The sequence below is a fragment of the Sprattus sprattus genome (assembly GCF_963457725.1).
Source record: "Sprattus sprattus genome assembly, chromosome: 15".
NCBI lineage: Eukaryota > Metazoa > Chordata > Actinopteri > Clupeiformes > Clupeidae > Sprattus > Sprattus sprattus.
This window is the reverse complement of record NC_137913.1, coordinates 12,396,050-12,410,645: the sequence shown is the minus strand read 5'-3', so window position 1 is coordinate 12,410,645 and position 14,596 is coordinate 12,396,050. Positions and strand designations below refer to the sequence as shown.

General features: G+C 39.1%; 1 pseudogene across 1 annotated transcript in view; it reads right to left on the bottom strand.

Moving 5' to 3' along the window:
* The window catches only part of LOC308376283, a 53,365-nt pseudogene that overhangs the window by 19,110 nt on the left and 19,659 nt on the right, over positions 1–14,596 (bottom strand). The window contains exons 6-7 of the transcript in view: positions 7,833–7,895; positions 2,689–2,751 (exon numbers count right to left, since the gene is read on the bottom strand). The product of the transcript in view is annotated as an uncharacterized misc_RNA (transcript). The remainder of the gene's footprint in view (positions 1–2,688; positions 2,752–7,832; positions 7,896–14,596) is intronic.

Genomic DNA, 14,596 nt, shown 5'->3' with positions numbered 1-14,596 from the left:
AGATGGTTAAAGGGTGACAGTCTGAAGTGGAGCAAGACGGTTAAAGGTAAGCTTCTGATTTAAGGTTGCAGAGAGTTTTTTTAAACAGTTCATGTATAATGATTTAGTTTCAAATAATGCTAACATTTGTTGAAACTGGGCTTTCATTAACACCCTACATTTTTATTGATAAGTCAAATGTGCAATAGGTTAGAATTATTAAAACTACAATTATATCGAACCACCCTACATATAAATATGCATCACATATGCATCAATATCAGTGTTTGTATTGTTTAATTTTCAGGTTAATTAAACATTGAAATTTAAATGGTATTTAGCATGAAAGAAAGATGCATAGAATCTAATGAAGTTAATACAAAGTTACCCTGGAAAATCTCATATATTTGTATTATGTATAATCACAAGATACAGTAATAAATGAAATCCCTGCCATGTAAGCCACATTTAATTGGATGTAAAATATTTTAAGACAATCAAAGTAGTATTTGCTGTCACCGCTTTCCAGGACTCAGTCATGTTTTTTATTATGACCTGATATCTGTTTTTTTTTAATTTTTATATATATATATGGGCCTTTCTACCGAATTGATGCAAAGTCATGTCGGATATATTTTGAATTTTTGTATGTTTTTTTCCCAAAACTTTGACCGTATGTATATTGTACCATATCTAAAGTACACATATCTAGTAAAAGAACTGTCAAGTTTTATATTGTATTTTCAGAATGTGTTGGAATATTTTTCCTCTTCCAAAAATTGTCTCTACCGAAACATCACATTTACTATAGTAAAAAAAGTATTATTATTGACCTGTTCAGATTGTGTTTCCTTCCCTTCTCTGAAGAGTATTTTAAAAAATATTTCTTGAAGATTTTCACAATGAAATCCATAGAAATGAATTTTTTACCAAATTTTCAAGGTAAATTTATCTGTTTCGGTAGTGACAGCACTGTTTCGGTAGTGACTGCACTGTTGGATGGATGTTCATTTCTCTCCCAAAATCATCCAAAAGGTGCTCTGGGCCTCCCTTTAGTCCACACAACACATTTATTTAAAAATTATGGGATTGAACTACTTGCCATTTAATTTTGTCACTACCAAAATCATCTGGTCACTACCATATGTTTCGGTAGTGACTGTTTCGGTAGTGACAATTCTAGCTAACTTTAAGCATAAATAAAGAATTCTAGCAAGCACACGGCTTGCAAACACATCTTTGAAGAGGTGTACACACATACAAACATAAGATTTTCCATGAAACCCCAAAAGGTTTACTTAATTGAAGAAAACATGCGTTTCGGTAGTGACAATTCTTAAGGTTACACGTCGATTTTCAGACTTTGGAACACATTTATATAAAAACTATGGGATTTAGCTACTTACCATTCAACCATGAGGGACAGAGATGCAGTGTCACTGCATGGTCAAAAATGCAGAGTCGTGGCTAAAACACAGGCTCAGCCTATGGACTAAAACTCTTGTGTTTCGGTAGTGACATGAAAACTAGGGACATGATTTTTTGAGTATAGTAAATTGATTTAAAAATTAAACCCACACTAAATCTAAATATTCCAAGTTCTGTTTCATCCCAATCATAAAGATCTTTGAAATTAAATCATTGAAAAAAATAAAAAAAAATTGAAAAGTGTTATTTAAAGGCATTGAAATTTAGATGTCAGGGTTGGGAACAGCTACTTCCCAATAGAAAGTACCCTATAAATGATGATTTTGTATATATTTAGCTTATCACTATCTCATGTAATGCATTGGGTTTATATAGACCATAACATTTTCTAATTTAATATCTATGCCTAAATACCTAATTGTTTTGTAAATAGATTTTATTGTTGAGGGACTGCATATTACACGAATTCGGTAGAATGGCCCATATATATATCTTCCATTTACTCTGTGTGGTCATATCACAAAATTATCAATCGCCAATTTTTGAATGATCTTTTGAATTTGAGTTTTTTACTTATTGTTTTACTTAATATAACACTTTTTTCACACCATTTTTAACCGTTTGACTTCTTAAAGATTATATTTTAAAGTAACAGAAATGTCATCACAATGTGGTTTCATCTGTGGCTGGTTAAGTAGGCCAGATGCCCTGGCAGCCTTTTAGTACAAGCTGAGTACATTAAGTCTTGTTCTTTTTCCCACGAGAGTTCGATCACAGTATGTAGAGAACAAACACACACACACACACACACACACACACACACACACACACACACACAGCCACAAACACGTACACACATACAGTCAAACAGGTACACACAACCAGAAATACACACACACAAAGTCACACAGGTACATACACCAACACCAACACTCACCATACAAAACTCTGAAACACACTTACAGACAACAAGTAAATAAGTAAGTAAGTAAATAAATATCTTTCAGTCTTCATATCACAACAAATACATTTTTGACAGCAAGTATATCATAGCGATATCAAATGTTAATTTAAGAAACTGATTTAATTTTGGCAGGAAATCCAAACTCAAAATCCTCATTGGTAAAGCATCTTCAGGACCAGCTGTGTTCTTCCTGATATCGGCAGAGGCATAAGTGACTCTGAGCTCCTGACTGACAAGTAATGGAGGACATTCTCTGGGCCAGTGTGTTCGTTGGACTGTTTATTTGGCTGTGGGCTGTATATTACCTTTACTCTTACTGGCGTGGTGTTGGCAGAGTCTCCACCTTCATCATCTTCCTTCTCCTCAATGACCTCCTTGATCTGGTTGTCACACCATTAATGATCCAGATTATCGATGGGCCACATATTTTTAGTTGGGTCAGCTCCACTCTGTTTTTTGGAACACGGCCCCTTGCCCTTTACCTCCACCAGCTGGTGGCACTAGAGAGCATTCTCCATCTCAGACGCCGCCAGTATTCAGCTCACATTGCCTTTCCTCTCAACTCGATGATTATCTGTCTCTCTGTGTGGGCTACTGTGTCATTTATTATTCGCTGCAGTAATCACATGGTCTATCCATTGTTCAGATTCAGCGTTTATGTAGTCTTGTGTTCACTTGTGGTCGCTCTGGTCATGGCTATTGTCACATGTGTGCTAGCCCTCACTGACCGTCCAATCATCTCTCAGGCCTCCTCACCTCGGCAGGGAAGAAGGGCAGCCATGCTGGTTACCACGGCATCAATTGTGTCATTTTTGTTTGTTTACCTGCCTGTCATGGTAGTCATGTGCCTGGCAGTCTACACATCACCCTTCACGTACGATTACCCCTTTTACCCTCTCATATACGGTCACCCATTTTACCGTGTACCAGCGCTTGCATGGCTGCTGACCACCTCTGCTATGTTTTTAAGGGTGATTACTGACCCGCTGCTGTGTGTGCTGGTCTGCTCACAGATCAGAAGGCAGAGCGCTGCCACCACTGAGGGAGATACGCTAGTAGGGCTCCAGGCTGATCTGGTATCAGATTGATTACTTCTCCTGATTTTAATACTGTTTGTTGAACTGATTATTAGTTTTTACACATAGCTCATTTGTGAAGAAAATAAATACTGATGCTATTTTGTGTATATATGAATGTTGTCTGAATCAGCATGTCACAAAATGGATGTCCTTTTAGACTGCTTGCTTTAACAAGAAGGAACAACGTTGTTTAAGTGTTAAGTGATGTTGAATACATTTTAAAATTGTAGACATTAAAATAAAATGCAATTTTCTTCATTATTCTACTTGTCAAACTTGTCTAAAAGTAAAACAAATAAATAAACTACAAATTTGAAAAGCCTACTTTATTTTATACATTGTTTATGAAAGAAAACAAAAGAGAGAACAAGCGAGGGAGGCTGGTGGCTGGGTCCTCTGAAGTATTAAACTATAATAGTGTTGTGTAGTGCAGTTCTGCTACATTAGGCTATATACTAAGATGACCAAAACACCTTCAAGAATTTCAACTTAAAAAACCATATTCTTTCCTTTAGTCCATTTAGTGAAAGGTCTGGAGGATGTTAAAGCATATTTACATTGGAGGAATTAAATTACAAGGAAAAAACATAGTTCAAGCAAGATAAGACACATTTATAATTATACAGCACATTATATACAAAGTCAATTCAATGTGCTTCATATTATCTGCCAGTGTAAAGAGCAAGATTATGAGACTGTCACAGAAATAAATATATATTTTATACTTAAAGTTAGTTTAAATTCCATTCTGAACAGTTTACATGTAGTCATAAAGAAAATAAACAATTACAAAACAATTGTATAACTGCTTATTAATTGGTGGAATAGTTTAAGGAGTTACATTTTGAGATAAAGTAAACAAAATAAATGCATCCCATATGTTGGTAAAAGGACAAGAACAATTTAAAACAAAAAAGAAACCTAATACAGATGTAAAAGAATTTTAAGTTGTTATTATGTTTTGTTGCTCACAGTTCAATAAAACCCCTTACATAAAACATTTACAATTTAAGGGAATTGTGACCTTTTCTCGGAAACAGACACATGCTTCAGTGGCTATTGAAGGCCTCTGTGGCTATTACACAATAGAAAGCATTACAATTTGCAAAACTATTATCAGTTACAGAAACTCTGACTTTTATCATGAATTGCTTTTAATGCAAGAATTACGTTTTTAAGACTTCTTAAATAAGTTTAAAGAGTTCTGATTCTTCACTGTTCCAAAAAGCCCTTTTCAAAGCCAGTTTGAAGTATTCTTTCCTCTCTTTGCCTTATCAGTATTTAGCCTTTTCAGTTGTGTTTATATATCTTTGCAGGTAGCTGCATGCATCATAACAGTGTGTATGCTTTCAAAAAAGCGCTTGTGGATTAATATTTTATTGTCATATTTGATTTCATTACTTCCTTTCATCACATTCTGTTCTTGTTGATTTGATTAATTTCCTTCTAGCCTCATGAAAATTGTAAAGATGATTAGATGGAACATTTTAGAGTGTCATAAAGTACATGCTTTCATACAAACGAAGGTGCCAAAGGTTTTTTTTTTTTTGCTTGTGGCTGGTGCTTTGTGATCTGCTCTCAACAGTGTGGTATGATGAAGTATTTAGATGCACGGTGTGTGATATGTTGACAGGAAATGTTTGCAAAGTAAGTAAAAACCCTACAGTTCACACATACACACACACACACACGCACACACGCACACACGCACACACACCCCCATACACATCGAGGGAGCTGAAGTGGAGAGAGTCTCCAACTTCAAATTCCTTGGTGTGTACATCAAGATGACCTAACCTGGTCCATGCAGGCAGGCTCAGCAGTCAAAACTGCACAGAAGCGGCTATATTTCTTGAGGAGACTCAAGAAGTTTGGCATGTCTTCTAAAACACTCACAAACTTTTACAGATGCACCATTGAGAGCATTGAACGCCATCTCCTCCATGGATGTCACCCTCCGGCCCAACGGCTAAAGTCAAGAAGAAGCTTTCTTAGCCATGTCCAGTCCCTAACAAAGTCTCGGGAAGAAACCAGAATCCAACGGATGGAAAAACTTGAGAATGACCCACCTCCAACTGGCATGGGAATACCCCCCACTGAAAACCTACCCCCTGGTGCAGAAGCATCATGGACCCAATGGAAAACACTAAACTGCCTCAGAACAAGAACAGGACGATCCAAAGATGCTCTGGTCAGATGGGGCTACAAGACTGGGAAACTGCCATATAAATATCACGCTTCAGTGAAACGAAAAGAAGAAGAAGACTGCCTGGTATGGTAGCTGCTCCGCTGCCGACTGCAAGGCCCTGCATAGGGTGGTGAAGACAGCGGAGCGTATCACCGGCAGCCATCTCCCCTCCGTGCAAGGCATCTATAGCACTAGATGCCTGAGGAAAGCACAAAAGATCCACAGCAACCCAGGCTATGGACTATTCTCATTGCTGCCGCCTGGTAGACGCTACCGGAGCACCCGAACACGGACTACCAGACTAACAAACAGCTTTTTCCCCAAGACCGTAAGGCTTCTGAATCAGCAACACTGATCCACTAAACAGTCGCAACCACCACTTACTCCCTGATCCCCCATTCATACAATACACTTCCCACATATACAGTATATGCACAATTTTTTTTTTTTTTTTTTTAACTTAATTAAATAACCATACTTCACACTTTAAACTGCTGCTAGCCCTGCTTCTACTTTAAATTGTTGTATGTTATTGTTATTGTTATATGTTATATGTTATATGTTATATGTTATATGTCATATGTCATATGTTATATGTTATATGTTATATGTTATATGTTTTATTGTTATAGTGTGACAGAGTTATATGTTGTTCTTTAAATTGCTGTATGTTAATGTTATATGTGTATGTTAAGTGTTATAGAGTTCTATGTAATTTTTTGGTAAATGTTACTTGTTATCTGTATGACATCTACAGCGTAGATGATGATGCTGGCCAAGTCCTAAGAATTTTGCTGTGCTGAAGCAATTTGGTGCATGCAACAATAAACACTTTGACTTTGACACACACACACACACACACACACACACACACACACACACACACACACACACACACACAAAGTATATGTTAATTTATACAAAACATTTTACAGTAATGTCTGAGGATCCCACAATCAAATGAGTGATTAGTTAGAATTATTAAAAGTACAATTATATCTTAAACTACCCTACAAATAAATATACATCAAAATGTGTGTTTGAATTGTTTAATGTTATGAAATTGAAATGGTATTTAGCATAAGAAAGAAAGAAAGATGCTCAAAATCTAATGAAGTTAATTAAAAGTTACCCTGGAAACCTGGAATCTCATATACTTTTTGTATTATGTATAATCACAAGATAAATGAATATATGAGATATATGAAATCCCTGCCATGTAGTCCACATTTAATTGGATGTAAAAGATTTGAATACAATCAAAGTAGTATTTCCAGTCTCCCCTTTCCTGGACTCATTTGTGTTTCTTATTATAACCTGATCTCTGTTTAATTTATTTTAAAAAAATCTTCCATATAGTCTTATACAGTGGTCATATAAAAAATTAAAAAATGCCAATTTTTGATTGAACTTTGGAGTTTGAGTTTTTGATTAATTTGTTTGGAATTTATTTACTTATTTAACAAAAGTGTAATATTTGTTTTACTTAATATAACACTTTTTTCTAAGAGAAATTTCATCAGGATGAACTGACAGAACAGACATCACAATATTTAACTGTTATTTTCAAAGATTATATTTTAAAGTAACAGAAATGTCATTGCAGTGTGGTTTCATCTGTGGCTAGTTAAGTAGGCCAGATGCCCTGGCAGCCTTTTAGTACAAGTTTAGTATGTTAAGTCTTGTTCTTTTTCCCACGAGAGTTCCATCACAGCATACAGAGAACAAACACATACACACACACAACCACAAAAACACACACACATACAGTCAAACAGGTACACACAACCACAAACACACACACACACACATAGTCACACAGGTACAAACACCAACACTCACCATACAAAACTCAGAAACACACTTACAGACAATAAGTAAATAAGGAAGTAAATAAATAGTCTTTCAGTCTTGATATCACAATAAATACATTTTTGACAGCGAATAACTCATGGAGTCATCAAATATTATTTTAAGGAACTGATTTTATTTTGTCAGGATATCCAAACCCAAAATCCCCATTGGTAAAGCATTTTCAGGACCAGCTGCATTCTTCCCTCAACCAGCAGAGGCACCAGTGACTCTGAGCTCCTGACTAATAATCAATGACAGCACCATGTTTATCATCCTCCGTGCCAGTGTGTTCTTGGAACTGTTTATTTGGCTGTGGGCAATGTTTTACCTTTACTCTTACTGGTGTGGTGTTGGCATAGTCTCCACCTTCATCCTCTTTCTCCTCCTCAGTGACCTCCTTGATCTGAGTGTCACACCATTAATGATCCAGATTAGTTTTTAGTTAAGGGAAATGTACAAAAACATCGAGGCATGTCAGACAACTTAGAAAAGTCTAAAAGGCATTGGACTGTAGAGGGTTAATGTTCCAGAAAATGCTCGTTGGGGAAATAGATCCTGATTTCCTTGGCCCCTAAGGGCTTCTACACTCTGTTTTTTGGGAAACGGCTCCTTGCTCTTTACCTCCACCAGCTGGTGGCGCTAGAGAGCATTCTCCATCTCAGACACCCCCAGTATTCAGCTCGCATTTCCTCTCCTCCCAACTCCATGTTCATCTGTCTCTCTGTGTGGATTAGTGTGGTATTTCTTTGTCACATATGTAGCCCTGAAGTTCCTCCATATTTCAGTTTCAGCGTTTATGTAGTCTTGTGTTTGGTCGCTGTGGTCATAGCTATTGTTACAGATTAGAAGGCAAAGCGTTGCCACCACTGAGAGAGATACGCTAGTTGGGCTCCAGGCTGATCTGGTATCAGATTGATTGCTTCTCCTGATGTTATTGAATACTATTAATTGAACTGATCATTCGTTTTTACTAGAGCTGTGAAAAATAATGCGTTACCGCGTTATGATTAATTTACAGGATTAATGCGTGATTTTTTTTAAACTCATTTAACGCATGTGCCGAATGAGCTTCCAATAAACCCACAATTGACCGTTCGCAAAACTCCTCCCTAGAACGGCCCTCGTCCAATCCTACGTCCATCCACGTGTCACAAAATGGATGCCCTTTTAGACTGCTTGCTTTATAACAAAAAGGAACAACCTTCTTTAAGTGTTAAGTCATATTGAATACAATTTTAAATTGTGGACAGTGGACAACTCATTTAGAAATGTGTGACATTAACATAATATGACATTTTCTTCATTATTCTTTTTCTTTTTCAAGAAAGAAGACAATGTAAAACATTTGTAAAAATAAAACAAATAGAGGGAGAGAGAGAGAGAGAGAGAGAGAGAGAGAAAGAAAAAGAGAGAGAGAGAGAGAGGGCGAGACAGAGAGAGAGAGAGAGAGAGGGAGGAAGTGGCTTGATCCTTTGAAGTGTTCACCTTTAGTAGTGTTGTGTAGCTCAGTTCTGCTGCATTAGGCTATACTGGTAAGACCGTCAAAAAACCTTCAAGAATTTCACTTATTAAACCATATTCTTTCTTTTAGTCCATTTAGTGAAAGCTCTGGAGGATATTAAAGCATGTTTACATTAGAGGAATAAAATGACAAGGAATGAAACATAGTTCAGGAAAGATAAGACAAACTTATATTAATACTGCACATTACATACAAAGGTCATTCAATGTGCTTCATATTATCTGTTATGCAGTGTAGTGCACTTAACAAAAATACGCTCACACGGTCAGTGTGGGTTTTGATATCATTTTTACTGGGCGACTTCCAACATGTATCTCACAGTGTATTGCCCGTATGCCTAATGCATTCTGGGTAAGGCAGTAAACTTGCACAGAACAACAAATTATCTGCCAGTGTAAACAGCAAGTTTATAAGACAGTCACAGATATAAAAATATATTTTCTACTTGAAGATTGTTTTAATTCCAATCAGAACAGTTGACACGTTGTCATACCCCTACTGAAAATATACATTTACAACAACAAATTATCTGCCAGTGTAAACAGCAAGTTTATAAGACAGTCACAGATTTAAAAATATATTTTCTACTTGAAGATTGTTTTAATTCCAATCAGAACAGTTGACATGTTGTCATACCCCTACTGAAAATATACATTTACAAAACAATTGTATAACTGCTTATGAATTGGTCAAACTGTTTAAGGAGTTAAATTGTAAGTGAAATTATGTTGTCATTTTTTCAAAATATATAAAAGCCTCATGAGAATTGTAAGGATGAATAGATTTAACATTTTAGAGTTCCAGAAAGTACATGCTTTTGTCAAAGGTTTTGTTGTTTTTTTGCTTGTGGCTGGTGCTTGGTGGCAGGGGCATAACTATAGGGGGTGCAGCAGGTGTGGTTGCACCTGGGCCTGAGGGTCTTGGGGGAACGTAGCCGGGGGGTTTTCTGCCAAAGAAAAATATCTGTGCAGGGAGGGGGCGGCGGCGCTTAGTGACATACCCTGACAATTTCACAGAATAAAGTGTAGGCTGAATATATCTGAGCAGAATGAGGGGGCATGGTGGCGAGGCGGCAGTTACAAACATGGGGTACGGGACTGTAAAATGATTGGTAACCACTGCCTTACACCACTGACTAGGGCCTGTCATAATAGCCTGCACCTGGGCCCGTCGTAACTACGTTACTCCACTGCTTTGTGGGCTGGTGCTTGGTGGGCTGTTCTCAACAGTGTGGTCAGGTAAAGCGTCTAGATGCACACACACAATCAACATATATAGTATACATGTATGTAAATACATCTGACCATTTGTAGCCAACTATCTTTTTTGTAGCTGCTTAGGTTATTACATAATCACAAGTTCAGCTACATACATTTATGTGCTTTTATATTTAATATATAATATATGTATAACAGCTTGAGTAATCAGGTCTTAGTGGCAGACGTTAGGTGGCTGTGCCTGTGTTTGGTACATGGTGGGGTGGGCTCTGCATCAGTGTGGGCAGGTGAAATTCTGTCATATGTACAAAAGAAAGTCACACACACACACACACATACACACACACACACACACACACACACACACACACACACACACACACACACACACACACACACACAGCTAGACTGTAAGGCTTCTTCTTCAACACTGATCCACTAAACAGTCGCCACCACCACTTACTCCCTGATTCCCCATTCATTCAATACACTTCCCACAATTTTTAATTTCTTTTTTTAACTTAATTAAATAACCATACTTCACACTTTAAACTGCTGCTAGCCCTACTTATTCTTTAAATTGTTGTATGTTATTGTTATTGTTATATGTTATAGTGTTACAGAGATCTATTTCGACCTCACTCAGACCGTCACCACGGTCTACACCTTGAATGATACCTCTTCTCGTTACCTATCTCGAGACCATAATACCAAAAGGGTCATGTGAGTGACCTGGGGCTGACCCCGCAGCATAAAGCACGTCCGGGGACACGCCCCCTTTCTCTTGCCTTTCTCGCCTCATCTCAGACCGGTAAGTGTGTGTTAAGGAAATATCCCTTGGCTGTTTGGACTCCACGAAAGATCAATCCGTTCCTTCGCGGCAGGCGCCTAGTGTCCCTGTGGATTGTGTGGTATCGTATCGTATTGTATTGAATTGAAAGTTGGGCAGTGGGAATTGTTTGTTGACTTCTCTCGTGTCGTCTTGTTAAGTAGTGTATTCGTGCACAGTAAAACTTTGTTTGCTAGCCCGTAGTTGTGCTCAACACTTATTAAGAGCCTGTGTTTTTCGTTTGTTTAAGCGGTGCGTTCGCGCACAGTAATCCTTGCTGTTTGCTAGCGTATTATCGTGCCCACTCGGTGAGCCTGTTTCTTTTGTTTAATTAAGCAGTGCGTTCGCGCACAGTAAGCCTTGCTGTTTGCCAGCGTATTATCGTGCCCACTCGGTGAGCCTGTTTCTTTTGTTTAATTAAGCAGTGCGTTCGCGCACAGTAACCAGTCTGGATTCAAAAGCGGTCACTCCACCGAAACAGCCCTGCTATCTGTGACAGAGGCTTTAAAAACAGCTAGAGCAGCAGCTCAATCCTCAGTTCTTGTCCTGCTTGACCTATCAGCTGCGTTTGATACAGTCAACCACCGCATTCTTCTGTCCATACTAGCAAGTATGGGCATCTCAGGCAAGGCGCACTCCTGGTTTAAATCGTACCTCTCTGGGCGCTCATTCAAGGTGACATGGCAAGGTCATCTATCTGTACCCCACCACCTCACCACTGGGGTGCCCCAGGGGTCTGTAATGGGACCACTTCTCTTTGCCATCTACACCACCTCGCTGGGCCCTATCATCCGCTCGCATGGTTTTTCCTACCACTGTTATGCCGATGATACTCAACTGGTTCTGTCCTTCCCTCCTGAGGACAACACTGTTTCGGCACGGATCTCAGACTGTCTTGCTGATATATCCACATGGATGAAAAACCACCACCTTCAGCTGAACCTGGCCAAAACAGAACTGATGGTCTTCCCAGCCAAACAGTTCATCCACCACAACATCAACATCAAGACTGACTCTTTATCTCTGGCTCCATCCAAAACAGCAAGAAACCTCGGGGTCATTATTGACGACCAACTAACCTTCACAGCCCACATTGCCTCTGTCGCGAGGTCATGCCGCTTTACACTTTACAACATCCGCAAAATCAGGCCGTACCTAACCCAGTATGCCACCCAGCTCCTGGTGCAAACCTTGGTGAGTCCCGCCTCGACTACTGCAACGCCCTCCTAACGGGCCTGCCGGCATGCGTGGTAAAACCAATACAGATGATCCAGAACGCGGCGGCGCGCCTGGTGTTCAACCAACCAAAGAGGGCACATGTCACCCCGCCAGTGGCGGTTCTACATGGAAATACGCCCCGGGCGAGACCATCTCCATCATATCGAAATGTCCATCTCTGTGCTTATTTTGCACTCGACAATCAACACATTTTCCATCCCCCAACACCGTCACTCTACAGAAGTTAAGACTAAACCAATTCACCTTGCCCTTGGTGACACATAATCGTTCAGTATTACCTATTTGTATTAGCCATTTCACACAATTCAGAAAAACAAAAAACGTGCAGGAATTATAGGCCTGTAATTATAATATTATGAATGTGCGTTTTTTGCAAGAAAGTCGAGGTGTGACTGACTTGCGCCCACTAATTGCATTAGAGTATTGCTCTATAGCCTACAGTGGAACCCCCCGTCCCCCCACTTGTCTAATCCAGTTGAGAGTCCCAGAGGTGAACTTTTCCCCCGCGCTCCCTCCCCTTCCCCGTTTTCATACATAGATGCCACCTTCATAGCAAGCAGGGGCGCAAGCAGGAGCGCCTGCAGCCGCAGGGGGTGCCAATTAGCTGCTCGCATCAAATTCAAGTCACTTATGCTTGCCTACAAAGTGCTTACTGGGTCTGCTCCCACCTACCTAAATGCTCTTGTAAGGGCAAATGTTACACCCAGGACGCTGCGCTCATCCAGTGAGCGTCGTCTGGCACTGCCCCCAGCAAGGCAATCCAGACTATTCTCAGTTGTAGTTCCACGTTGGTGGAACGACCTGCCTAGCACTACTAGAGCAGGAGCGTCCCTCCCTACCTTTAAGAAGCTCTTGAAGACCCAACTCTTCAAAGAGCACCTCTCTTCCTAAACTGGCACCTTGGCTCAACCTGCACTTAAGCAGCAACAGGCCAGCACTTCTTTTTTATTCTTTCTCTGTCGTTTTATAAGCAGTATTTATTGTTACAACAGGTTTTTAATGCTCTTAGCTTGATTGTTCTCTCCCTTGTACGTCGCTTTGGACAAAAGCGTCTGCTAAATGACTAAATGTAAATGTAAATGTAAATGCAGTAAGCCTTGCTGCTTGCTAGCTTATTATCGTCATTCTGATGTCAGCTGAAAACTATCAATACAACCCCATGCGCCAGACTCCTCCTCCGTCATACGTTGGATCGTGTCAGTCAGGAGTTATTGAAAAGAAGATACATCTCACTAATGTGGGAGGATGTGTGCCATCGACAGATGCTTGAGGATTCACTGTCCCTTCCTTATGTATGATGAAATAAAAACATATTTGTGAATTATTTGAATAAGTTGTTATTAATTGTTAGCTCAGAGTTGTATGCAAGATGTACTGTATGTTTATAAATGGCAGTGGCACGGCCACCCTGTACCTTTCATGTTGTTAAATGTTAAATTAAATTCAATGTTAAAAATTGTTAAGTTAAATTCATTGTTCAAAAATTTTAGGTTAAATTCAATTTTCAAAAATGTAAATGTTTATGAATATATTAACCTTTGTATTATTTGAATAGCTTAGTATTGAATGCACATTAACAGGGTAGCTATGTTTATATGGCACTAGGCCCAGCATATTATAAACAAAATGTTATGCAATTTATATAGTAGGGGGTCCTTACTCATCTCGCCATCAGTTTGGGGGTCCCTGGCCTGAAAAACGCTGAAGACCCCTGCTCTAATTGGTTCTAGGTATATCCAATTGAGTGAAGAGGCATTTTTTCCCCTGGTTTGGTTGAAACACACCCCATAATCACAGCCCAATGGAGCAGTATTACTAGAATTATGAGTATGACATCGTCAGGCTAGGGGATTTGGGCATCGTGGGCCAAAACAGCTGATGAAGCTGCCCCAATGTCCTCAACTCAACTTTGGGTTTAAAAAGCAGTCCTTAAATTCTAACTGGTTTGGAGGCTTTCCATGGTTAGACGATTCCATATCTAGAGGCAGCTTTTAGTTTTTCATGTAGGATGTTTTATAAAACACATGAAGCATGACACTTTTGTAAATACTGGCCTAACAAGTAAAAAAAAAAAGAAGCTCTGTGTCATTTTAGAGAGCATGAAGCATGAGCATTAGACTCTGATTGTTGGCCTTTGTCTAAAGCCAAGAAAATATAGTTGAAGCCAAAGGCATTAGCATCTATATGGCCATTCCGTGGTCACTCCCCAGTTCTCATGATTTCTCTCAGCATTGACTACTGGACTCTCTTCAGTCTGCAGCTTGTTAACAGTCAGTGCTTCTGAGTTAAGATTGTTT